The 27,655-nt window shown below is 43.7% G+C and overlaps 1 long non-coding RNA gene across 7 annotated transcripts; it reads left to right on the top strand.

Moving 5' to 3' along the window:
* The first annotated feature begins 55 nt into the window (after nucleotides 1-55).
* LOC106487450 (uncharacterized) lies at nucleotides 56-27,655 on the top strand. 7 transcript variants are annotated; one of them, XR_010885995.1, is made up of 11 exons: nucleotides 56-282; nucleotides 2,054-2,140; nucleotides 5,481-5,731; nucleotides 6,125-6,257; nucleotides 14,658-14,804; nucleotides 16,782-16,874; nucleotides 19,333-19,413; nucleotides 21,895-22,035; nucleotides 23,803-23,836; nucleotides 24,175-24,294; nucleotides 27,351-27,655. It is a non-coding gene; the product is annotated as an uncharacterized lncRNA (long non-coding RNA). The 7 variants fall into 7 exon arrangements; XR_010885996.1 differs by lacking the exon at nucleotides 24,175-24,294; XR_010885994.1 differs by lacking the exon at nucleotides 27,351-27,655 and having other exon boundaries at nucleotides 24,175-24,823.

The following is a 27,655-nucleotide window of genomic DNA, read 5'->3' on the forward strand; positions in this document are numbered from 1 at the left end:
CGAGCCTTGCCCGGGAGCCTCGGACGCCCCTTCCCTTCGTGCCCGGCCTCCCTCGCCCCGCCGCTCCTCTTGGAGGAGGCGCCAGCGACCGCGGGGAAGCGCCGAGAGGCAGAAGAAAAGTTTTCTGCCTGCTGTGCGCCGCCATCCAGGCCCGTCTCGAGCCGCGCTTCTGTCGCGTTCCTGCCTCAGCCGCGCGTCTCGAAAATCACGGGAGGAGAAGGCGGGAGGAGCCGCTCCGGCCTCCGCTCTGCTGCTGCGGCCCGCGGCACCCTGGAGCTGCAGGTACTGGGAGCACCTGCCTGCGGGAATGAGTCCCGGAGGGGTTGGGGCGCCGCCTGCCTCGGGGTAGCGTGGGGGACTCCCACCCCCGCTCTCTGGTCCCAGTGGGTGGTGGGCACTGGGGAAGGGAGAGTTATCCCGGCGGCGGTGCAGTGGGCTCGCTGGGCAGCTGGGGCTGGGCAGGGCGCCGTGTACAGTCGTCCAAATAACGGGAGAAAAGATTGTCACCGTCAGCAGCCTCCACGCTCCAGCAGCTTGGGACGCGTGACAGTTTCCATGAAAGCTATGGGCCTCTGGGGACGAAAGGAGACCCTGTCTCAGGAATCTCAAGAGAAAGAAGCTGTGGAAAGTGAGCAGGAGCGGAAATGAGTTATGCACTCTTATGGTTTGTATTTGCAGGCTGGGACAGACCGCAGAGTAGAAACTCACAGTACCACAACCAAAATCAGTTCATGTAGCACAGCACATAAGCAAGAACATTACCTCTGCCTTATCGAAGTTGCAACTGGAAGCTAGAAGGGAAGAGAAAGCATTATAACTTTCTAGTTTAGTGTCTTGCTTCTAATATCAAAACTCTTTTGAAATGTGAGAGCAGATTCAGCCCAGTTAAGGTGACTTAACTGGGCTGAAGGTTTGCTCTTCTAAAATTAACAGGAAAAGGTGATTGTTGAGCCCAGCCTGTGTTAGACCCAAAGCAAATTAAGCATTGATTAGGGATGAAAATATATTATGGAGAGCTTTCCAGTCTTATTCTCAGGGAAAACCAGAGAAGTGAACACCCTGACTTGGAACCAGCAACCGCTAACTCATACATGTTGCAATAGGAGGCAGAGTCATGCAAGGTCTCGACAGCTGTGGGTACGGCTTGCTGATTAAGTCATTTTGATTTAGGTGAGGATGACAGAGGAGGCACCTGTTGTGTAGAGAGATTTCCAAGGCAAAGGCCCCATCAATTTCTGTTTTCTTCAAAGATTCATTTTGCTCCTTCATTCCACGTGCTGAAAAAAGAAATTTGATCCTTGGTGACTCCGTCCAATTCTGAAGGGACTCTTTGTCCTTCTCAGTTGTGGGTACCAGTAAATGAGTGCTAAGCTCAGAAAGGAGACAAATCTCCTTTCCTTAACCATTTTGATAACATGGTGGCCTGCGGCGTATGAGAAATCATTACTGTGAAAGAATCCTTGCCAAGACTTGGAGAGTGTCTGACCCACAGAGACACCTCATGGAGAATCCAAAGCAGTGACTGGCAATCATGAGAGCTGCATAGAGAAGGGTAAGCAAGGTAATTTGCCCTGCAATCTGCTTTGAGATACTAGAGAGGACCTAATCTTTACAGTACAATAGAAGGTCTGAGTCTCGGCTTTTGTTTTAGGAGTGAGACCACTCGGTGGTACTGAGTTTCAGTATAAAGATGATGTAAGAGCATGCCAGGCTTCATCCAGACGTGATACGTGCTCTCAAGCCTCAGACTAGAAAGGATGGGACACGTTGTGTGCGGTGAGGTGCAGATGCGAGTGGTGAGGTGCAGATGCGAGCGGGTGGATATTGCCTAAGGGCATACGCAACCAGTTGATGCAGATGCACCCGGTAGGCTGTTTGCTGCAGTAAACAATAGCTTGGGTGTTAAGGTGACACAAGGCTTTTTCCAGAATGTGGTTGGTTTTTAGCAGGCCCTCTACAAAGAGTAGTTAGCTTGTCCTTTTCCCACCACCTCCCTTTATGCTGTGTGCTAACGTGAAATGATGAGCTTGTCTCCCTTCCTCCTCCGCATCAGGGCCGCGAGTGCTGAGATCTGCAGTGACACATGCACACTCACCCGGAGTAACAGAGCTCCTGCTGCTGCACAGTGAGGCTGTTCCCTGTAAGTTTAAAGGGTTGCATGCCTACATTTCAGGTTAGTGGAGCACATAAAACTAGCTGCTGTGCAGACCTGGCCCTCAGTGCGTGCACAAGGTTTGACCATTGTACTTTTCACTGATCTCTTATCTCACCTCCCACATCTAAATCTGTTGCAATATTTTCGTGTCTCTCTTCCTTTTTCACTGTCCTTATCCGGCTTATCAGACCATGAAGATTGATTACTGGTTTTAGTCACTTGATTGTTTTATGAGAATTGGACCACTTAGACTACTGATTGGGCAGATCACTGTATGTATGCATAGTGGCTTTCAAACACAGGTGACCAGAGCGAGACTTCTGCTCGCTTCTGGAGGTGATTCCATATTGGAAGCGATAATAGACAGATAGAAGGATGTACTGGAAAATGATCACTGGCATAAATCTTTCTCATGAAAAATTATGAGCGGGGATTGTTAAAAGCAGGATTGTCCCCTGCTAGAAATGATTTACCTTTTTTGTAATGTGTTCAGATCTTGCAATGAGAAGGACTAGCAGTATTATAACATTTTAGAAATTCTGGTTGTACAGACACATTACAAGTAGTGCTAGATTCCTAAGCATGCCCTGTATCTAATAAGGCTAATCCCAAGAGAAGCAGTAGGCTGAAAATTGGAAGTAAACACTTTTCAGACAGGCTGTCTAGCACTTTGATAAATAGACATGTTCTTCAAGGGTTATTTCAACACCGAAGGACAGCTTGGGAGGTGTATCAACTACAAGAGGATGGAGCAGAAGGATTTGTTGCTTTATATCTAATCCCAAAATCCACAGTTAAGAGAAATCATTTGGAGCCTGTATGAATCTGAAATCAAATCTGGTTTAATGTGCTGCAAAAAAATGCATGTGTAAGGATCCATTTCGGAGCTCTACCTCAAATTTCAGCTGCAAACGTGAATATTTGAAAGTATTTGACCTGGTTTCTCTCTGAATACTGATGTAGCTGCAATCTGAGAAACAGGAATGTATTATGATTTGGCTTTTGATATGTTGGACTAGAACCATAACTAAAAAGGAAGACTAGACAAAAAACAACAGAAGGGAGTGACTCATGGAAGAAGGTTGCAGGAAATAAAATCTCTTCTAAGTGCTTTGGAAAAATGGACATGTGCTATAGGAAGTAAGTTCATCAGGTACTATCATGTGTTTGTCAGTTTTAAAGTGGGATTTTTCTTCTACTGTTTTACATCTTCAGAACTTGATATGAATATTTAATAGTTAACAGCAGACTATTATAACTGCAATTATGCCAGTTATTATAGCTGTAAGTTCCTCAAGGCAGGACTCATTCCTTTATTAAGACTGAAAGAGTCACAACCATTTTATAAATAATAAGTAGTGCCAATGATTTGATTATTGCATTCCCCGTGTCTACCTCCATAAATTAAAGGGGTTTCTGTTACCGTGGCAAGGCAAGACTGCCTACAGACAGAAACACTTGCATCTTAACTGTGTACAGGGACCAAACCGCAAGCAGCGTGGAGCGCCCAGGCTGCGCTGACCCTCGTTTGCTGCCAGGGCCATTTCAGGACTACAGCTCCCGTGCTCCACTGAAGCTTGGGAACTGCTCTGGTCCCTCTGGGAACAAAAGTGAATTTGGGGGTTGTAGCACCTGTTACTACAGGAGCTTAAACACAGTTTATTTCAGTTTTGGTACGAAGAGGGCGAGAAAAGGATCAAAATAATGTATTTTTTTCCAATTTCAAATTTGTTTTTAAAGCCACACACCTGCGTCAACCAATGCATCTTAGGATGCCACTGCCTTCGGTCTGAATCTCTGGAGAACTGGAATGAGATAAGACTAGGCTATGGAGCCCATATCTTTACTCGGGGGCAAATGTTGCCTATCACATGGTAGATAATGGGACTTCAGTTTTTAGCGTGGACCTATTATCTGAATGATTAAAAAAATTAGTTGCGAAGACTGTCACATCCTTTTAAAAAAATGATGGTTGTCTTGCTGGACATTACATCAGGGACATTTTTGTCCCCTAGGAATATCTGAGTTCCCATATTGTCAGAGGTCAGTTCACAAATGGATATTTTCCGGGGAGGCCGGCAGCTGCGGGGCTGGGGCTGGGCAGCGCTGGGCTGGCAGCGGAGAGCCCCTCGCCTCTGTGGAAGTCCCATGCTGACACCTAGCGACCACCTTCTTCAGAGCCTAGAAATCAGCTGGGCACCCACCTCCTCTCCCCATAAGATCAAGGCAGAGGTAATGCAAAGTGATAAATGTTCAGAGAGGACCCAAAAGGGTAACAGACACAGTAAGATCCATGAGTTTTTATGGATCTTGGGTTGTAATCCCGCATCCTCTCTTTTGGACACCTGCCTTGTAAATATGACCCTGTTCCTGGTGGCAGCTGTCACTGCAGCAAGCCTGACAATCTTTAGACTTTTTCCTTTTATTTGGACAAACAGATGGAGAGTGGAAAGTGAAGTGGCATTCAAGCAGCAAGGCATATGAGTGGATCATTTCCTGTGGAGTCCAAATGATGCTAGGACAAGAGGACTAACTAGGTGGCAAGCTCAGCTGGAACTGCTTGAAATAGTGGATGAATACAGTCTGCCTCTTCCCTCAGGTGTAATAGTAGAGAATCAGCAAGAACAAGCAGGTAGAAAAAGCATAAGTAAAGGCAATGCCGTACTGATTCTGACTATTTGGAAATGGGTAGGTGGAGGACAGAAACACAAGGTAGGAAAAGCAGGCAGCGCTCAGTCTGCTGAGCAGCCGGCTGGTGTCTGGCCAAACACATACGTAGATCTGGACTAGCAATAGGTTACAACTGTTTCCTGGAAGCATCGCAGGAAAGTAATGAGAACTGGACCTCACTCAGGTACTAACAAGGAATTCGATCTTGGTTGCAAAATCGGCCTGAGAAGTTAAGGGATACAAAAGGGGTCTGTTTGTGATCTTCTGCCTTGCAGTAGCTATACTAATTACGTATTCACAATCATATGAAAGACAGTGTAAGGTTCCTTTATTGGCTGATCCTGCAAAGCCCACCACAATTTCTAGGGCTTGTAAGAGCATCCCAAAAAGTCTCAGTAGAGTAAAATCGATATTGTGTTGCTCTTTAGACAGAAGTGATGACTCTAGATAAGGCCTCTGTAAGAAGCTGTTCCTTCAAGGACTGGCAGGGAGCTTTCTGAAGGGGACCTTCCAACAGAGAAGGAACAGAGATACATACAACTTTGAAAGTTAATTTGAGGTAGTTTCTTCAAAGTGAGACTTTATTTCAGAAGTACAGGCCTCTTAGGTTTTGCTCTGCTTATGTCAGATATTCATACTTTCTCCTCTTCACTAGGTGGCAGCAAGAAGATGGCTGTAAGAATCTGGAGGATTTTTTATTACAATAAGAGAGTTTACAGCTGGTTTCCTGTTTGAATGGGTTTCCCTTGAGCAATCCCCGTACACACAGAATCCTCAACAAAAAAAAACAACTCACAGCAAGTCTGTCAAGAGCTCTGGCACAGATGCCTGAAACATCTCTCTTCCAGACAGGAGAGGACAGACTCTGCAGAGCTACAGGATTTGCTGCATGTTTTAGCACAGAAGGTGAGATTATTTGGTCTGCAGTTCCCTCTACTGGCAAATTCTCTACTTGCATCAGCCAAGCTCAGAGGCGGCCTGGTAACTCAGGCGGAGCTCCAGCTGCCTGGAGCAGCCACGTTGCTAAGGGGTACAGGTAGAGCTGAGGAGGGTTAGCACAGCAAACAGCATGGGGAGGAGGGATAGGACTACACGGGGGTCATGAAGTAGCCTTGTACATGCTGTGCTGCCCAGCCACAGTAGCCCCTGTCTCTTACGAGGGCAAAACAGAATCATCTTCCCTTTCCCAGAGCATCTAAACCCAGCTTGGGTTTGCAGCTAGGGTACTGGTTGACAGACCACATCCAGTTCTTGCTTCCCCCCAAGTCCCATTCTCCTTCTCCTGTTCTTCTGTCCCAGCCCCCTCAGACTGCCAGCCCTTCAGCACTCGGAATAGGTTTTATATGCCAACCAGCAACGCACAGAGGACCCTTGGCTTTGGCTACGCTGTCTGCATATTTGCTGAAGAGCCCTCATCATTGCCTCTGCTAAGGTAAGGGACATGCTTGGAAATCCATTGAGCCCTGTGGAGAGAGGAGAGAGCATATATTTTCAGGGAGAGTTTAAATACTCTTATGCAGAGCTATATCCTAGAACACGAAATCACTACTAAAGAGAAAAGAGAGAGTGAAGAGGACCCCAGCTGTCTCTGCAGAGCCTAAACAAAAATATTGCTTTCCTTTGCTGAAATCAAAGCAAAAATGCTAAACACAGCCCCTTTCTAAGCTAGAAGGAAGGCTCAAAGCCTGCCTCCTTCCCTTCTTCACACACTAGCTACCTCAGAGCAACTCTTACAACGTGACTATGCCTTCTGGTAACACTCCACAGCTGGGCCAGCAGCTGGGAACCCTTTCTTTGCCAGAGCAAAGCAGGTAGCCCTTCTAGGGCCCTTTCTGGGCGCAGGGGGCTGCATGTCACCAGCAAGCTGATGCTTAGTTTGCCAAGAACAAAGTACTGACAGATGCAATAGCAGGCAGAAGGCGCGGATGGGCTGATGGCTTAGAGCTGAATGACTATGGTTGTGGCATGGCTAGTGGGATGTGCAACGTGAATAGCAGTGCACTGTCAGGTTGGTGCGGCCTGGGAATCCTGGGGCTTCGTTCTGCGCTCAAGGGTAATACCAAGGGCCTGTTGCCATATCCTCTACTCTCAGTGGCATTAAGGGAGGTGCATGGGACTCTACTGCTGAACACTAAGACATTGGCTTCTCCTATCGAGTATGCCCATATGCCTGTTCCCTCTCTGCAGAACTAACCTGTGCATTAGGAAGGGTCATACTTGAGAGGTCTGGATGTGCCCGATGGCCTTTAAGAAAAACCAAGGTGGAGAAATGTGCCAGTCTGAGGCAGGGCTTTTCTTCTACGGCATCCTGACAGTGCATGCAGGACCCGTTACTGTTCACAATGCTGAGTATGGAATTGGGGCCAGACTTTCTTTCAGAATGTTTTTGGAGTAGGGATTTGAGTTCAGAATAAGGTCTAGACTTCTCTCTCAAAGACAAATGCTATGCTCCCTTTCCTGCTTTTCACAGGAAGGAGGTTTCCACTTATCTAGGTGCTTTCAATCCCATCCTGCAGCTTGAATATCCCAACCTAACAAGTGTGGGAAAAATTGGCTGTTCTAATAAGACAGGGGAGCAGTCGAAAATGGATTAAGTAGGGATTGAATGTGTCTTGTGAGAGCCTGGCTATTGATTTCTAACCCTCCCATTCTGACGTTATTGCAGAAATGATTTTCTTCTGCACCATGCAGAGATTAAATATTAATAAATAGAAAATTAAAAAAAAGGGGGAAAGAAAGACCAGATCCCAAGGCATCCCACTGCACAATTAAAAAGCAAATGAAGGATTTCTAGAATGGAAAACTGTTTCCTCAAGTTTTCTTGAGCCCAGAGTAGAAACATAATGGGTTTTGGTGAGATCATTTGTAATATTTCTATTTAGTGTTTTGTAGCAGAGTTCTGTGAGTTTGAGCCACATCCCATTGCAGTAGGTTCAGTATAAGCATAGAATAAAAAATATTGAGATTTACTTGGATCCCATTTACCAGTGACCCATTTACTCACTGATGATGAAATAAGGGGGAAGATGCAGGTCTCCTCTGGCTTCACTTACGCTGCATCCTGCAGTCAGACTCAGTTCCATTAGGTGTCTATTTATTATTTAACATGGGGAGATGGAGAGACAAAGCTGACCAAGATGATTTTTATGTCCTAGATGTTTCACTTCTCACAAACGTTGCACAAGCTGCTACTTCCCATAAACTCTGTGGCTCCCCAGTGAAACCCACATCCTTGGGTCTCTGAAGCAGGAGAGGAGCTGACAGGCAACCTTTGCATGCAGATGAGGACTCCGACTGTGCACAGACCTTCCAAGAAAATCTGCTCCCCACTTTGAGTTCCCCTGTGAGAACTGTGTTTCTCATTCTGCCCCATCTCTCTCCACACTTTAAGGGAGTTGAGCGGTAATAGGATGAAGAAAGGGCATGATGCAAGTCTCCCATCTAATTCCTGAAAGATCAGTATGCTCTCTGCAGCACTCTACACATGGAAAACGCAAATGAAGGTTTGGAGATATTTAATGTAGAGGACCATTCTTTTTTAGGAAGTGGTTAGTGTGAGAAGGGGGCTTGCTAGGGTCTTGTTCAAAGGCTGTAGAAATATATGTGTGTCTGCCACTCATCATGTGTGTTCTCTCCCAGCATCTTAAAAGGTTGTTCATGTTGCCACTATACATCATCCAACAGAGAGAAAATCAGATCTGTGAACTATCTGTCATGCATTTCCATCAGATGTTTGTCTTTCTCTGCAGCATCCATATAAACAGGCAAACAATCTGCCAAAATGTGGGGCTGCAGGAACCAGTTCTGACCTTGAATATTGCTCTCTCTGTCTACTTTCACTGTAGCATTCTTACCTCCAATGCTATATTGCAGGATTTCATGAGCATCATGCGGTCTGCAAGCTCCAGGTTGGGGGCAGCTGGGCTGCATCAGCCTTGCTTTACTGCGTTGGTTCTTCTTGTCCCCACAGCCCTAGTTATGAATGCTGGAACCATCCCATGCTGCTGACAATGTTTTCCTGGCTATTTTTCTGAAGCAAGTAATTTTCATTCATGCTGTTGCAAATTCAGAGCAAAGTTAGTGACTGGAGACAAAAGAGGAAGGAAGACGGACTAACTCCAAGGTTTCATGAGTATAACCAAAGGCAGGATTGGCCCACTGCATTTCTGCACTCCCCGTCTGCAACAGTCAGCAGTGTTGCTGGCTGGTTTCCATTCTAATCCGATAGCTTTCAAGCTGCACAAGATGTACGATCAGTGCAGTACATCCCAAAGCAGCCCTTCTGTGACAGGCTTGTAGATGGACATGCCTTCTGTGCCTGTCTCTGTTCATTTTTTTTTTTCATGATCTCCCTTGAATTGATTGGCCTTGGCTGGTTGTGGCAATGCCTGTGTCAGTTCTTTGTGGCCTTAATACTCAGCCATTTGAAGTCAATGCATTAACTTTGGATCGTGTCCTCATGTTACTGACCTCATTATGGTCCTGTGGCCTATTCTTTGTTTCCTCAGCAAAGCAACCCCAGGCAGGACTTTCAAGACAAATGGGCAAGCCTGTGGGAAAAGAAACCTACAGATTGCATAGTCCTTACGTGGGTGGCAGAAGTGCTGACCACCTTCAACTGATAGAGGAGGGGGAAAAGAGTTGTTTCTCTGGATTTAGGAAAAGATGGTAGATAAAGTATGTGAAACACATGGGCAAATGGTAGCCTGGCCCTGTGCTTCAGATACTGGCATAGGGCTGAGCAGATGGGGTTCCAGTCTTTACTCTTTTACAGATTCCCTATGTGCCTGAGGTGACCAAGATGCTTGAAATCAGTGGGAGTCCGGAAACTAAAGACTTGTGAGACACAGATTTTTAAAGTGCTAGATCTTCTGTGGCTTAACAAATGACAGCCCATCAGCAGAGCTGGAGTATCTAATCATGTATGCTCTTAGTCTGCTCTGAAAATAAAACACCCTAACTTGGAGAGTAGTCCAAGAATGCTTCTATGGACAGTTATCAGGAATCAGCTGATGGGTGGTAACTCTATAAGCCAGCGTAAATCAATTGCTTTCTGTTGTATCTCCTACCCTCAGCTACTTTCCATGCTTCAGTAGCTCATCTTCAAAGTAGCAATGTTTGCGGTCCTGGGGCCTGAGAGGATCATACAGAAATGATTGTAAAGCACTCTGATACTGTGGCTAGTGCTAGATTCCCATACATATTCTCCAGTGTTTCCTGGTAAGAGGGTACAGCAGTAAAAAAAAGTGAGTAGCTGCCCTTCCTGGATGTTTTAAAAGTGTGTGTGTGCAGATTATGCACCACATCACACCTAGGTTTAGAAGCAACATACGGCATTATTTGGCAGACACCAGGCAATATTTAGTGACGATGCTAGCTATATATAATAGAATTACGGAGGGTGTGAGAAAGCAGCACCTCCTCCCATCTGCCCCCTTAAGGGAAGCAAATGCTTTGCTATAACACTGTTCCCTGAGAGCTAGAACTTTAGCAAATAAGGGACTTTATTAAGTTGTTAATAAGATTTCATTTTCTCACTAATGCTACGGTGCTGCATTATTAATTTAAAACTGTATTTAGCCTGACATGCTAAAGTGCTAGGCCTCATTATTAATGCATAAACCCATGCCTCTGTTGTTTAATTAAACACCATGATTATGAAGTTCTGATGTGGTTTAATGACAGCAAGCCAGAGTGGCAGTACATTCCTGTGCTCAGATCTACCCCATTCCCCCACCCCCACCCCCGCTACTTTCTCCTTTCATTTCCCTTTAAAAGCACAAATGCAGTTGTTCTGCTGAATAAACACCACATGACAGATGATGTTGATCTTTCCAAGGTGACATAGAATTACATTTTTATTTTCCTAGGCTTAGATTGTTACTGACCGTAGATTTCCATCCTCCATTTTTTTAATAGCTGTAAAGGTAACTCTGTTTCTATTCCCCGAAAGACCATGTAATCATGGCTCCCAGTAAAGTTAACAGGAGTTTGCAACTGATTTCAAGGGGGCAGAATTTCACCCAAAGGAGAGAAGGACCTAGAGAAGAAGCCTAGACCAGTGTTGTACATGTCTATTTAAACATGGTCATGTCTAAATGGTAGTTGTCCTGGAGATGGAGCTTGGTCAAGGGGGAGATGATGAATCAGTAACAGAGCACCTAAATTTTTTTCAGGACAAAACAAAAGCTATCTACTGGATGGCACAGATCTATTTGAGCTGAACAGCTCAAATGGACTGAACAGAGTTTCTGAATTGCCACTGTGTTATACTGTATCACATAAGAATTACATGCATCTAGACCAGGATTATAAACCCTGTAGACATTTCCCTGCCTCAGTTTCCCCACTAGCATCCTTTGAGTTGGGCTCAAGTGTTTTGGAGTCATTCATGATCGTTTCATGCAGCCCACTGTATTCTCCTTGGAGTTTCTGCAAAACCATGACTTTCTGGGTATTTCTGAAAGACTTTCTGCTACAAATTCTCCCCTCAAAATTTGGCTTCATCATCTTATCTCTTCCAGCTCACCCAGCCTGGTTTGCAGAGCCTTACTTTATTGACTAGGACTAAAATTAAACATATTCTTATGTACTTTCCTGCTTAATAAGGGATTTAAGCAGATCAGCCCTCTGTGCCTTTGTTTCTCTCCACGCTCCTTGCCTGCCTTGTCTGTTCAAACAGGAAGTCCTTGGCTTTGGAGCCTGCCATCTCCCAAACTTTGAGGTCCTTTCTCTCTTTTGAAGTCAAAAGTGGGTTTTGCTGTGGACTTTGTTGGAACCAGAATTTTACCCCAAGTGTTTTTAAGCCAAGACACACACTGGTCTGGCTAGGGGGGCGGGAAGGAAAACAAGTTGCATGACTACATCTGGGGTGTAGGAGCAGTCATCCTCTGGCTGTTTCTAGTGAGATGGGCAAAGTCCTTGTGTATTGCCATCGAGGGGAATTCAAAGCTGACAACTAGTGCTTTGCTCAACAGAGCCCAAACTATGTTTCAAACACATCTTTGATTCTTTTCCTTGTACCTCTCTAAAAAGAAAATTGTTCGTTCCTATCAATCTTCATTCCCATTCTGTCGCGAAAGGAGCGATGCTCTTCACTCGTAAGAGAGAAGCAGCACTATGTTTATTGCAGTAAGACAGCGACTTAACAAAGTTCAGTCGTAAATAAGAATGATTTAACGAGGTTCGATTGGCAAGGTTCACTCAGTTATTTACTGCATGAAGGACAGGGTCAGATGCGTGTGCAACAGAGACCCTCCCGTTGAGTCACGAGGTTCAGACTGGACCCCCTTTCTAAACTCCTTTGGAGAGGAGCCTAGGTGTGGCTGGATCCAGTCCTAGCCCCAGACTTGGTCAATGGTTTATGTCTAAGGGATTATGTGCGCAATTAGTCAGAGATATAACTCAGCAAAGTTTCACAAAGTTCGCAAAAGTTCAGCATGCTATTAATCACTTACCGAGGACCTGTCGCGGGTAAGGAATCTCTCAACCTCGAGGAGTAACCTTGAGAGACGTCCCTGCTCAAGGGAAGGTTCTGCAGTGCAGCCTGCTGCCATGCAGGAGAGCTCAAGGGGCTCTGGACTGCCCCCTATTTATGGGGGGGAGATGATGGACTCATAGTCATATTTGCATACTAGGTGGGCCTTAGTTGGCACATGCTCAACCAGCCCCTACATACGTGCTGTTTACAGGGAGGTCAGGTTGAGGGGGAAAGAGCACATCAGTGGGGGCGAAGGAGCGCACCGTCACACATTCTTACACTGGAAGTGAGCGTACAGATCCATTCTCTGCATGTACAGATACAAGAGAAATATTACCAGGCTTAATTTCCTTTAGTAGATTATTTTTTTTAAATGTGTGCAGCAAAGTAACCTTCCTCTAACAGAGAGATGACCTTTTTGCGTTTATATGGTGCTTGTTGCTAGGATTTAGATCTTTGCTGAAAGCTGTTATTTCTCTTAAGTACAGGAGAAAGTGCATTTTCACCTCCATTTGGGTAAACTGTCATTTTCTACTGTTCGCTGCTTTTCTCACCGTGGAATAATAATTTGAGGTTCAGTGGGTTTTTTGAGAGAAATGCATTCCAGGAGTGTTGTGGGGCCTGGAAAGTCCTCTACTTTTGCTACTGGAGGAGAAAAAGAAGAGGAGGGAGAAGGTTTCTGAAATATTTAAGGCTTCTGAGTGCTGCAGTTGCTCAGCTTCTGCCATCAAATCATATTCAATTTAGGAGGGTCATGCAGGTATTTTATAATCGTACACAAAAAGCAGCCAGTGGGTAGCTGAGAAGCTATACATGTATGCATAATATATTATTTTTTGGTGGTAGCACTAGCATCCGTGGGAAGCCACTTTAGGTAGATTTAAGAGGATTCTGTCCAACCGTGATACTGGTGAATAACAGAAATAATCTAATATTACTCTTTGTATACCAGTGTTAGCAGTGTTATTACAAATCATACTGTTAATACATGATGCAGTAGGAACTAAGCCACTTCAGATGCAGTAGGCTGTGACAGAGTGAAAAGGAGACTGAGGTACATGTATGCAGATCACTTCGTGTTACATAGAAATGAGCATCTTGCTCTTTCTTGAATGTTTTCTTGGTTTATTAATTTCTGTGGGTAGTGAAAGAAGAAGAAACTGGAAGAACAACTCCACTATTGTCAGTTCTCTTTTCTCTGCAAATGAACATGGGCAAATCCTCCAATTCCTTTGGTATTTGAATTATTTTTTTCCCCCGCTTTATTTTGTGGCTGACTTAGTTTGAAAGTTATTTACTAATGTGGTTTGGAGGTCATTTGAAATTCTCAATTCTTAGTAAATTGGTGAGTTGGTAAGTGATTTAAGTAATTTAGTCATAGTCATTCGTATTTAAGGGGGAAGTTCAAAATTTTACCTTGTTTTGATTAGACAGGAAATTGGCCTTGGCAAAGGGGACCATCCAAGTCAACATGTGGATTTGGGAGAATTTCCTAGCAAAGTTCACTTGATGAAATAGAAAAAGAAATAGAAAAAAGGAATGAACAAAATGCAAATCCACTAAGCATTAATCCATGCAAATCCATTTAAACATTTGAACAAACATCCCAGGACATTTTTCTAAGTATTCATGTGGAAGTAGTGGCTGAAAAAAGCAAATGCATTTTTTTGTGCATTTGCACAAAACTGCTCACATTACCTGCACTTACTGAATCAGATTTGCCGTCATGATGTGCTGTTAGGATGATATTCTGGTTCCCATGAAGATGGTGAGAAGAAAGTCCTTTTGACCTCAATGAGACCCATCCTGTCTTTCTCCTACTCGCATCAGTTCAATTAGTAAGAGTCCAATAGGAAAGCAAGGCAAGAGGTGTTTTGTTACATTAACAATGATTAGGTTACCTACATCATTTGAGCTGGTTGGATTTTTCTAACACTTTTCTGTTAGCAAGCACAGTTTTGTTGAAATTGGAACAGCTGTGGAAACAGAGTTCAATGAAAAAAAGTAGAAATTAATTGTTTCCTTTAAATAATGTTTAAACACTTCATCCTGGTGCCACTGAATTGTTTAAATTTGCTTACAAAAAATACTGTCTTTTGACTTTCTTGTTTCAATGTGTATATGATATAGTGAAACATTACTGCTCACGTTCTATTGCATCTAATAGAACACATAATCTGGTGCTTCATGTGTAATAGCAATACCAGTTATAATAAACACAGACATTCTATTTCACTATTACCGAAATAAAATGAAATGACATTTTCAAAGTGAAGCATTCATAGTTCCCTGTACTTAAAAAAACCAATAACCTGTTACATGGAAAATCTTTTAATTTTTGTTTCTATTCAGAATGGAAACGAATGTCTCAGATGTTGGATTTCCCATGACATGGAACTTCTCTTACCTAACCAGCACTAAATCTTACCTCCAAAATTGGACAGAGGATAACTACAGTTCATAGCATCATGAGAAGAAGACATTTCAGTTTCCACTTCAGTGAGTAACCACCACGCGTTGCATTATACCAGCAAACCATGGCTTTGCCAGATGCAGGGGTCTGTGGCATCATTCATACCTTTATTCCTGTGTGGCTGAACATCTACCTTCCCCCCCATTGAGCTTGACTCCCTGGGCTTTTCAGAATTTGATCAGACATGAATTCTGCTCCTTCTGCAGTCTCACTGTTCTCTTATCCTTCAGGGGTCTGGTTCTGCCATTCTGTGCCACACACCACCTTTTCTCCATTTCCTGTTTCTCCTTGCTTAGCCCTGACCTCCAATGTGTTCCTTCCAAAAATCTCAGCATGACTAGTGCAAGATTATTTCTCTGTAGACCACCTAAAGTCTGGAACAGCTTCCCTGTATTCCTTCACTACACTAACCCGTTGCCTTCAAATCTCAGCTGAAAATGGTATACCTTTCCCTATGCAATTATTTCTTTCTGGCAATGCAACTGCTTAGCTCTCTTGAATGTGGATATGTTCATACAGATGCATGAGTAGCATTATAGAAAATAAAACCTTGTAAACCTATGAGGAATTCTATTCTTTTCTATTAAAAAATTCTATAATTTAAACATTGAAGTAGAAGAAAAGTAGTAGAAAAGTAGAAGAAAAGGAGTCCATGTTTGTGGGTGTGATGTGTAAGCAGTTCTTCCAGTAGTAGAGGAAAAACAACAGAGTATGGGACCCTGCTTGCTGGGGAAAGATACCCAAAGACTTCAAGTATGCGCAGCTGCAGTTGTCTCCAAAGAAAAAGATGCAAGGTGAAAATGTTCCTTGAGCATATTCAAACTTTTCTTGGTCAAAATTACTATTCAAACACTTTTGTAAGTTGGATATGCTCTTTGCCAATCTCATAGTATTTTAGGAAGTAGAAAGTGGTGCATTAAGCATTATCAGTCCTGTAAAATAATTGAATTGAATGTATTTCTGGGGAATGGCACAAAATTGCACTGCTCAGTGCTGAGTGTGTTGGATGCTGTGATTTCCAAAAGGTCAGCTAGGCCAGCCAAGTTAACAGGAATAGTCCCTCTTTACATCCTCTCTCTCTGTCTCACACACACTTAGAAGAAGTAGAGCAATCGACAGCTTCATTGCAACTGAAACAACTAAAATTAATCAAGTCCCAATCCCTCCTGTCCAAGAGACCATGAATTCAGCTGGATCAGAAGCCCTTGGTTAAGCAGCCCCTGAAAGTCTATCAGAAGTTTATTAATATGGTAATTTATCTGGGTAAGCGCATAAAGATGCTAATTGAAATATTTTTTTATGCATTATTTTTTAAAGGCAGAAAGGTTGGGGATTTTCTAGGAAGGAAAGTGGAATTGTCGCTTATGTTTCATCATGTCATAATGTTATAATTTCATCATTTGACTGTGCTTCATTTTAATTTTTTTTTATTTTAAGCGTGAAGAACAAAGAACTTGATACTCCAAAGATTTGGGGCTTGTGCTACGTCTGGTTCTGGTCTTGATGCATGGAGATAGATTGAATTAATCAAACTTCTTCACACTGCTATTTAATCGGGTTTACAATTAGCTGAGGGCTGCAGGTCTCCCGGGCCTATCAGCTTTGCAAGCAGAAGCTGTAATACAGCAGCTCTGCAGCCACACACTGGGAGTGCCTTACAGACCAGATTGTCATAATGTGGCATGAAATTAAAGCGTGATGTTACTTGACAACAGAATTTCTATTTCTCCCTCTCCCTCTTTTTTCTCTTTAACAAAGTCTCTACCTAGAGATAGGCCTCCCTGTTGAGTTGCACCCACCTGCTCTGAGCTACACAGCTGCCTTCAAAAGAGTTTCTGATACTATTAAACCAATCTGTGTTCCATTACAGTCATTCTGATATTCTTCCCTGTCTGCTTTCAGTGGCAGATTATTTTGCTGTGAGGAACTAATAAGCATACAGCTCTTAACTTGTTTCAATTCTTACTCAAATGCATTGATTTCTTCTCTCCCTCTCTTCTCAGAACACGGAGGATTTTTGCTGGCGTCTCTTCTCCCCAGTCCTGCATGCACAGTTATGTCAGTCCTCCTCAGCTGCCCTGCTGCCATTTAGAGTGGTAAAACCAACTTGCATTCAGATAAACAAACACCTAGGAGTGAAGAATCTGGGTAGATTTTTTCTTCCATTAGCCCTCATCTCTTGAGAAGCAGCCAGAGTACACAATTAGGAAATGGGGTTCAATTTCACCTCCCACCAACAAGTCAAGATCTTACAAACATAATAGCAGCACAAATTAATTATCTGGGCATTGATGAATGGATCTGTGTTATTTTAGAAACCCTGTCATGGGAAGAGCTGAAAGGAGAAACATAGTGATCCCAGAAGGGCTGGGAGGAAAGAGGTGAGGATCAGGTCAAGTTGATAATGGGGATGTTATTCCCTCCTTGAACTGACCTGGAATCTAATCCAATTCAACATACACCTTAGAATCAATGGGCAGATGATGAAGAGTTCCCTGCAGTTATAAAGGAAAAGGTTGAGCATATTTTCCTGATAGTGAAATCAACTGTGGAATAAGCTCCCAAGCTACAACATTTGAAGCCGTTAGAGTTACACTGGGTGAAGGAAACGTAACTCTAGGTTGAGAAGCCTGGCACAGGGGTGTGCATGGGGATCCATCTCTGGTCCTGCTGAAGGGAATGAGTGAGGCTGCCACAGAAACAGGATCAGGCCCTTGATGGCACAGGTTGGTGTCTGTGGGCCACAGTCACTGATTTCTCATGACTTCACTAGATCTGGAAAGTGATCGGTCCCACTTGCAGTTTGGACCTTCAGTTTTGTAGTGACAAATTCCGCTTGTTAGGTCTGTGCTTTCTTCCACCTCTGAATTATGAAAGGTGTTTAAATTCCATCTCTCTTAATATCAGATACTGAATGAAAAAACAAACCATGTCCACAGAGCAGCACCCATAAATGGACTGCAGGGGTGAGGTTCATGCAAAACAGAATTATGTCTCCTACATTAATTTTAACTGTATCTGCTGTCTCAAATGGCACAGAGCTACAATTCTGAGAGTTATTTAGACATATTTAATCAGAGTAGCTTCCACTTAGTTATCAAACATAGCAACAAAATGAACTTTGCTTATAACGGAAAACAAACTCTGTAAACTGCTGTCCCCCATTGTTCTCCATTCTTTTTTCCTTCCTGTGTGGTGCAGAGCATCTTCCAAGGATTAAGTGATTATTCAGAAGATTGATTCTGCTCCCATTGAAGGTGATTATTTCCCCCCCTGCTGAAATCCACAAAAGCCCAATCAGGTACAAGACCAAGGTAGTTTTAAGCATTTGCATCTTATACAGGTTGGCCTGCAAACACCTGTAGTTTGCCTGGCTGATAGCAACCATTTGTGGGCTTAGGGGGTAAGGAAAAAATCAGTGAACTTTAAAAAGCAAAAGAAAAAGAAAACATTTTTCTTATTGAGAAAAATCAAGCTTAATGAAATGAGATGAAATAATTTCCTCAATTTGCTTGGACATTTTAAATTGAAAGCGGAGTGTTACCTCTGCTTGCAAATTACTGTAAACATTTCAATCACTCTCTAATTCATGGTAAAAGACAGGGAAGGCTGGAGTATGGAATATTAATCAATGATCATTACTGGGAAGTCAGACTCTTTGTTTTCCCCTGTCTTTACTGGGCCAGAGTCTCTGGGATTTTGCAGAAAAATTTTTTTATATATATATATATATATATATATATATATAAAATATATGAATATTTATGAAGAGTTTGCTAGTGACAGACCGGGCTGGCCCTGTAGGCCCAAAGGAATTAATGTAAATTCCAGTCAACCATGAAAACCCCCTAGAATTGAACTGTATTTCAGCATGGTGGATAAAGCACATCAAAGAGCAGCATTTCTATGAGATAATTACACACAATGCAACTCTAATCACAGAAAGACTGTGGATATTGCTGATAAAGCGTAATAAATCTTTTATGACTATGCCGTGTTCTGCTGAATCAGCTTTCTGTTTCTATTGCACTAAACTCCAGATTCTTACTCATATATTTACAATTTTTAAAAACATATCAACCAATGATTTACTGTAACTTCCATGAAAGGTTTGGGTTTATTTATTTTTTTACCTTGTTGAAGCGCAGTTAGATCAACAACAGCAAAAAATTCATCTCTCCTGCCTGGCAGATCTGCAAAAATAAGTGATCTATAAGTTGAGAACCTGCCTTTCTGGTGTATTTTAAGAAATTGAAATAATTTCGGTTTTGACAGTTCCAAGTTTTCAAAATTCAGGCTCCCTCCTTGTATTCTCTAGCATCATGAATTCCTTTCACGGAGTCACAGAATGGCTGAGGCTGGAAGGCATTTCTGGAGATCGTCTAGTTCAAACCCCCTGCTCAGAGCAGGTTGCCCAGGGCCATGTCCTGTTGGGTTTTGAATATCTCCAAGGATGGAGACTTCACAACCTCTCTGGGCAACTGTTCTAGTGCTTGACCACTCTCACAGTACAAAAGGTTTTCTTACGTTTAAATGGAATTTGCTGTACTTCAGTTTGTGCCCATTGCCTCTCGTCCTGTCACTGGATACCACTGAGAAGCGTCTGGATCCACCTTCTTTGCTGCCTCCCATCAGGTATTTATACACATTGCTAGGATGTCCCCGAGCCTTCTCTTCTCAAAACTGAACAGTCTCAGGAATGCTGAAAGTAGGAATAGCACATGTGAGTTTGCATGTAGTTGCTTTTCAAGTCTTAAGAATTCAGAATATTTTCCAGGTCATATGCTCAAGCTAATAGGGAGTTCTGATTTTAACTGTCAATTCTTGTGTAATTGCATGTCTCCAGCAGCTGAGACTTTCAGGAAAATAGCATTGTGATAGAAACGGGAACGTCTGCAATGTTGTGTCAAACTGATCAGTATTCAAAAGAAGAAATGGTGGCTCTTCCCATGAGTCAAGGAATGGTTATATTTAAAAGGGCACCAGAACCACAAGGAGTCAGAGGGATACTTTCTCTCTTAGAAAGTGATGAGTGGCTCCTAGCTCCCCGTTGCTCCTGTCCTCTTACACACAGGTGTAAAGCTGGTAAGTGAGCAAGCCCTAGCACAGTACAGGGCCCTGAGCGGGAGTAAACTGTGCCAGGAATAAGCTCCGATGCAGATAACACCCCATTCCTGTAACAATGGGGGAACTAGAAACCTAGGCTCTGGTCACCATCTGTTTCTCAACTGTTCTTGGGGACCCCTTGTGTCTCACTGTGAGTCTCACTTGTATATCTAAACATCATGTGAGCACCAGCAGATCATTTATGGAAAGTGTCTTTACTGTTCCTTAACCAAGAAGCCAAAGTTTGTCTTCTTCATGTGAGTTTTGCCCTTCATTTGTCTTTCTGGCATATGGGCACCAGAATGTCTCTGCTTCTAACAGAGTGAAAGAACTTTACATATGGTTTAATTACAGTAAACTATCAACAAAGGGAAGAGTTTGCAGGGGGACAGCTGAATCCCACTCATGGATTCAGTGAACGTCTGCTCAGGATTTCAATGCTCTGCCACATTTCACAGCCCCAGAGAACAACTGTTCCAAGAAAAGTCCATCCCTTAGTGTCTCTATGCACTGGGGACCTTTCTCAAACTGACAGCCTAGGAAATGCCTGGCTTCTTGGTCTGTTGTCTGAACTTAACATCTCCGGTGCTAATTTCAGAACTTATAGGCTGATGTCCTCTCTGACTGTTGGCTTTGTCAAGTCTACTGCAAGTTTGAACATGAGCTGATATATTCTCTGGCAAGTAGCTAGATCTCTTCCACATCTGTTGTGCTCTCCTGATCCCACTGACAGGTACATGTTACTCAAGATATACTTAAGGCTTCCCACAGCCCTTGTGAGCACACCATAACTTCAGAGCCTTATTTATATTAGTAGCATCACCCTGGTTGTTACCCAATGGGAAGTACTTTTGTATGCAATCCCCCAAACAGACATGAAAGACCATGTCAGGGCAATGGAGGGTTGCAGAGGATGTTCTTCCTTTGCATGATTTACATCATGTCTTTGAAATTGTGTCCCTCCTGTGACAGTCTGAAGCGAATAAACAAAGTTCCTGGGGAAATGGTATGCTGTGTTCAAACACTTGGCTGAACTTTAATGTTCTGTAAGTTGCAAGGAAATGACTACAAAAGCCTTGGAAGAGCAAAGGAAGAAAGTTAGCTCAAGGCAAGGTGATATTCCCTCATTAAAATCTATTTGTGCAAAGTTAAGACGTCAAAGAAATTTCATTTATTCCAAGAGGGTATGAAAGCCCATGTTATTAATGATCAGAAGGGATTTGGGAGTCCTGTTTGCCAAAGAGGAGGAAGTAGTGAAAGAAAGGGAAAGAGAAAAGAAAGAAAAGAGAAAAAATGTATTTGAGCATTTAATGTTATCTGGGAAGAATAATGAATACAGCTGCCTTAAAACAACAACAACTTTTGTTTCCCCAGTATGGATCATAGAAATGATTTTTAAGGGAAATCGAAATTCAGATAGAGATTTTGCATGCAGTTCTCCAGGCAGTACTGCTGCCTACACAGAGACCCACAGACCAATTCCAGGAGCAACCTGATATCACTTGCTGATTTTTATAGAAAGTGAATGAGGTTGCTAAAGACCAGATTATTGATTCTTAGATTACTGAGATTTATGCTTCTGTGGATGGTGTGTGCCAAGAGTCATGATATCATGGGCAAGATTAGAACACAGTATTTAATGCCAAATCTTGCACTTGCCATATTTTCATAGCTCAAAACTTTGCCAGGGCAGCTGCCTCAGTGGAGCATCCTTTATCTGTCTGCACTGTCTGAGACAGCTCTCTTGGGTCTGACAACTTTGGGAGTTGGACTGCTTGAATTTGGCACTTTTTGGTTCTACAACTAAACTAGCATGGCGATTCCTATGGCTTTTGTGCTATTAAATGCTCTTGGACCCTGTGAATACTGGGGAGGGCTGGGGAGAACCTACAGAGGCAAGCTAGAGCCTGGAAACAGCAGTACTGTAATATCTGAGTCTCCCTTCTTCTGTAACCTGGGATTACAGAGAGGGACTGCTACAGCATTGCTGCTCTTTTTTGTTTTCCCCAGCAGTACCTCACATTCAGCCTCTTGTTCCTCCTGAGGCTCAGAGAAGAGACCCTGTTTTTCCCTGATCTCCCATCTGCCTACGTGCTTCAGCTGAACCATCAGCTGCTGTCTCTGGACTTGGCAAGGAGATGTCTTCCACAGGTAAGCCTTTTGCTGTAGGTTAAGGTGGTCATCCACGGGTCCTGGGTTATCCTCAGGAGTCACAAACAAAGGTCCAGTTGCAGCATTTGAGTGAATATAGCTCCTTTGCTACATGGCACTGTGCTGCTTTCTTTGTCTGTTTGCATGTCTTTGAGGATATAATAGAATGCGGGTTGCAGTTCCCTGCTAGAGGTAATTTTTAGTAACAGCTTCTATTTTTGCATCCTTGCATTTTATTTTGAACTTTGAAAAGACAATTGGTGCCACTGACTGTTAGGACCAAGAGCAAATTATTAAATCATACTTTAGATTAATATTCAGTTGAATCCTTTATGATGACAGTATCAGGCACATTTACAGGAACCAAATACTCCCTTGATGCAAACCTTTTTGTGGTTGTTGGGAGTCTGGCCCTTCAGGTTGCACAGGTGTTGACAGAATCAGTATTTATTTGCATCTACGTGGGAAGATCCCTGAGCAGAGAAGTGGGAAGGAACACTGTGCAGTCAGGGTGCCGCTAACTGCTAGTAAGCAGGGCAGGAAATGAGTCTGGGCCTCTGATTCTGCACTTCATGGTGTATTAGCCATCTGCAACAGCAGGATAAACTATTAAAAATACTACTTTGAAGTACCAATAAAACTGCCTCTAGGAAAAGTAGCTTTGGCCAATGCTGTTGAAAAAAGGCCCAGTGAGTCAGACTGCAAAATCTTGCAGCAATCCTAGGCACCGTGTGCCAGTTGTACCCATTTCTGTGCCTCTTTCCAAGCACCATGCACCTGGATAGGCTCTGCGGTGGGACCTGACTGGGGAGCTCAGGCTGTGCTCTGGAGAGGACAGCCGGGCTGCAGTGGGGAGGCGGTGACAGCAAACGGGATTGCAATAGCTCACACAAAACGGGAGTCTGGGAAGCTGAGCTTATGGCCCTCTGGGGCCCTGTCAGAGCCAGGATTGCTCCTTGAGTAGTAACTGCTGAAAATGTGCAGAGCGCTTGCTGCATGGAGAGGTTTTTTTTTTTTTTTTCCTTGAGAAATCAGCAGAAATCTCCTATCTCAGCCTGGGCTGGCCTGTCCATCTGTTTCTGATGGCTTCTTTTATCACTAGCAGCCATGTGAAGGATGAGCATGTTAGAAGGTACGGCTCTCTTTTTGTGCTGATGCTGGCCAAGGCCCTCCCCTGGTTTTGCATTAGTGCAGAGTGGCGATGTGGCCATGGGCTGATTGCATTTGCTAATGTTAATCATCAAGGGGCCAGGCGAGGTGAATAAGTGAACTATATTTTATTCAGCTTGACAGAAGGAGGAGTCAAATGGAAATGATTCTTATCTCTGGTTGTGGCCGACCTAAATTAATGCTATCTCTGGTGCTGAAAGGCTCTGGAGAGCAGATGTCTGTATTTTCTGTGCTCTCCTTGGTGGGAGTACGACTGTAGCAAACCACACATCAGCCTGTGTGTTAACTTTGGGACAAAGCTGATCCGTGTCCCCAGTTGCGTGGGCTGGGCAGCCTGAAAGATGAAGATGTAGGAAATTAAGTCTTGTTTTGCCTGCTTGAAACAAAGACAGATCACTAAAGCTGGATTTCAAGTGCCAGAGAAGTGGATGGCAGGTCCTTTACTGTGCCATTTACAGAGGCAAGATGAGAAGGGACAAATTCTTTAGCAACTGTCCAGAAAAACACTTATTAATTACTGAACATCAATGCTGGTTACTATGCTGCCAGCAGTGTAAACCTCTGCAACCATTGCTCCATCTGCCTTGTTTTCCTCAGGGGATGCTGCTGGGGATCTGCACTCCCAGACCAGGTAAGCAAGGTTGCATACTGGGCTGTTCCCCAGGCACAGGCAAACAGCCTCAGAAACCTTGCAATCCAAGTACCACTGAAACCTTTCCCTTGCAAGGGGTAGATATCACTGCTGGTGGGATGGAGATTACTGGAGGCCTGGCCAGGACCTTGTCTCCAACCTCCCTCCCCGGAGCAGTGCCGTGGGCTCACCGGCGGTGGGAGCCGGGGGACTGCTGCCCAAGGTCTGTATAGAGAAGGGCCAAGGCCTGGCAGTACCCAGGCCCCAGAAAACCCCTCCTGCCTTGCATCATGCCTCTGCTTATTGGAGTGGAAAAAGAAAGGCCGTGCTCATGATAGGGTGAAAACAGAAGAATGACTGGAAAGAGAGAAGATAGAGGAGGCTTAAAGAAATCTACCCGGAGAATGGAAGAGATGGAGAGCGAACAAGGAAGCAAATGTGATAATTGGCAGAGCGTGGTAAGCAGAGCCACCCACGCAGCTAAGGGCGGGATGTTGGGAGCTAAGGCAAGAGGCACTGCAAGCACATTTCCATTTCTTTATTCTCTGTATCATGCTCTTCTTCTCATTTCAGGGTCTGATCAAGTCTGACTGTCTTCACCCCTTTTTGCTGTAGAGACTCCTATTAATGTTGACAGTTTAGGTGGCTGGGGGATGTGGTATTAGTACTGACAAATGCTGGTAATTTGCAAGCAATGTTTTCCCTCTAGCACCAGTGGGAAATCACCTAACCTTTGCCAATAATTCTCAACATAACTCACAAAGCCTCATCTTCTATCATTACAAGGAGCAGCATTTCTGAAAATTATCAGCCTCTTCTTGAATCCGTCCATGCTAGACTGTACAGAGGAGGTGATATTAATAAGTGTGTGAGGCCCACTGTAGTATTAAGGATTCTCTTACAAGATCTTTTTACCATATGCTCTCTGATATTAAGCTTAGTTGATTATGCTTTCAGATCTCTCTTTTTTTCTAACCTGCCACATCACTTGGCTCTAACTATTTTTTATCTGTTCTTATTGTATTGATTTTTTTAACCCTAATTTGCTTAACTTGTCTGTGGAGAGCACTTGTGTATGTTTATGCTTTAAAACAACACTGATTAATCAATAGCCAGCGGACTGGTGTAAGTATAATCGGCCCAGGTCTGAGGGCTGCAATGGGGACAGCGAACTGAGAATCTCACCCGCCATCCATATGCTGAAGCATAAGAATCAGGTTTTCAGAAGAGCTGAGTTTACAGCAGCTTTCTTGGAGAATACATTGAGCTGTTGGCCAGTGAAGTCTTTGGTGAATCTTACCGTGCTTGTTCAGCTGAGAATATACAAAGAAAGAAACAACACTGATATAGAAAATATCCTGGCACCTGCACTGAGCTGAGGAACCTCCAGAGTTCAAATATAGCCTGATCTCTCTCTTGCTTTTATTTTGCAGAAGCTGTAGCCAAACAATGCTGATAGCAACTGTCTTTAAAGTGAAATTAAAATGTAATGAGGGTGGGAGGCAGGGACAAGCTAGCATGGACCATCTGAGCTGTTGCAATTCTAGAATTCATCAGTGCTGCTGAAAGCGGAGAGCGGCTGTTGTGTTATTGATGCAGGGGGAGAGAGAGGTTATTGCATTATTGACATACAGGAGGTGGAGAAAGATTACCATGTTAGCAGCGATACAAGAAGCAAGATTATCCAAATGCAATAAGCCATTGTTACAGCAATGACATTTTTCCACGCCTCCCCCCCCCCATTTCTTATCCGTCCTTTCCACCTCCTGCCTGCATAATATTAAAGGTCAGTAATATCCAGACAGATGGTTGGGAGGGTTTACAGCGAGGGGCTGCTTTCTTTGGTCATTTTTCTGAAATGGCAATTGTGCTCAGAAAAAAAAAAAAGCATTTGGGTTTTTTGACTGGGATTAACTCATCCGAATGCTGTAGAAGGCAAGAGAGAATTTGGGTTAGAGGACTGTCCCTTTCACTGACATCTGCGCTACTCTGTATGACAGCTTTGAGGAGCACAGCTGCATCATAGGCACTGGAATAACCAGGGGATAAATGCCACTGGATTTTGTCTTTATTTAATAAATAACTTTACTAAATGTTTTTTGGATGTTAAAGATGTGCAGTAAAGTTTCTGACAAGGGTCTCTGCCTAGTGTTGATCCTCAAAGGACCCCGATTCCTCCATGAGGGAGTGTTTATCTCTCAGGTTCACTTTTTTGCTTTCAGATGACTCCTCTCTCCTCCCTTGCTCATATTTTAGTCCCTTGATTTACTTAGGTCTTCATCTGGGACTGCTTGTTTGTGTTAGAGCAGGCTCCCTAATACTAAACCGTAACTGAATAAAACCGTCACCCACTGCAGAGTGACTCACAGGGTAAAATATCCCCCTGAGAAAGGGCATCAAGCTGTGTTCATGGACCAGATCTGCAGTTCAGAGAAGTTAATGTCAAGACTGCCCATGGATGGCTGTGAGTTTTGGAGCTGGCTCGAAGTGATCAGCTCATATCCTCTTGGATTTAATTGGGTTACGGGGGTGACTTTTGATCCCTGGTCCCCCGGGAAAGAGCCACAAAGACTGCCGCATCTGCAGCAATCTCATCTGTCCATGGTCTCAGTCAGAGAGAGAATGGCTGCTTAATCAGATGCACAATCTGAAAATGTCACATTATTATTTATGAAGTGTTTAATAATCACAATCATTGGACGCAGTGAGGGGGAAAACAAAAATGTATTTTTTCAAGTAGTATATTTGAATTCTGTTGTTTTGGGAGGAAAAAAATAAGTAAATGATTTCTTTTAATTTGAAGAATACAGTTTGTGTCAGTCTTGCAGCAATGCCTCATTTCTGCTTGGATTAGGAGTAATATACAACTGGGAGAGTCTCAATTTTTGCAGCTAGGATCATACAGATATCTCCTGCTTTCCACACGCGTCTCATTTGTTGTTGTGAAACCCCACAAAGTTTGTTCGTCTCTGAGCACCGCAGCCTAGGCGTTGGGTTATCTCTGAGAAGCAGCACGCTGAGAAGCCCCAACTTGACTATGTCTGATTGTTAACGATAATCTAAAAGCTATAGTATTACGGCATTTTCAGCTAGGATGAAAAGACAACTGCTGTAGAAAACAGTTACTTAGCTGTCCCAAGGGTGGCTGCAGAGAGGGCTGCATTTGGACAGGCTCGGGTCCAGGAGCTGCGCTGGTGCAGAGAGTGTTTCTACTGCATGTGCGTATTTACACATTGCCTGAGAACCTGACTTGTCTCATAAGAAAGGCAAACAGGCAACTGTGCTTACTGAGGGAGAAAAAGAAATGTATAGTCTTTCTTTTCAGCCAGAAATTCATCCAGAAACATTAATTGGTAATTATTATACACCTGTGTCCATGTTTGCTTCTATGTTTCACCTAATATCTTTTTCATCTTGCTGTCTTTCCCTTTGTGCCCAAGGCAGCATTTTGTGGATCAGCGTAAAAAAAATATACCCTTATTCTGTCTCGCTGTTTTGCATCCTTTCTTTGCAGACTGGCATTTTTGTTCGTATGTTTATGTCGTGCCTCATCTTCATATTTTTAAATCATGGCTGTTATTTGGGGTCGGGCCCTCTGAGGAGCGGAGCTGCTCTGCGGCCGGTCGCAGGGGAAGGCAGTTCAGGGCACGGTCTGCCTCCAAGGCCGGGGCCCGTTGCTGCTGCCGGGGCGGGCGCCCGTGTCGCCTGCTGTCCCACACGGCTCGGCAGAGCCCGGGGTGAAGCAAGGCTCAGCGATTCCTGCTGCCTCTGTTGGCTGCCTGGCCCTGGAGCGATGGAGGAAAAATAAATGTTATTATG

The sequence above is a fragment of the Apteryx mantelli genome, chromosome 18 (genome assembly GCF_036417845.1).
Source record: "Apteryx mantelli isolate bAptMan1 chromosome 18, bAptMan1.hap1, whole genome shotgun sequence".
Classification (NCBI taxonomy): domain Eukaryota; kingdom Metazoa; phylum Chordata; class Aves; order Apterygiformes; family Apterygidae; genus Apteryx; species Apteryx mantelli.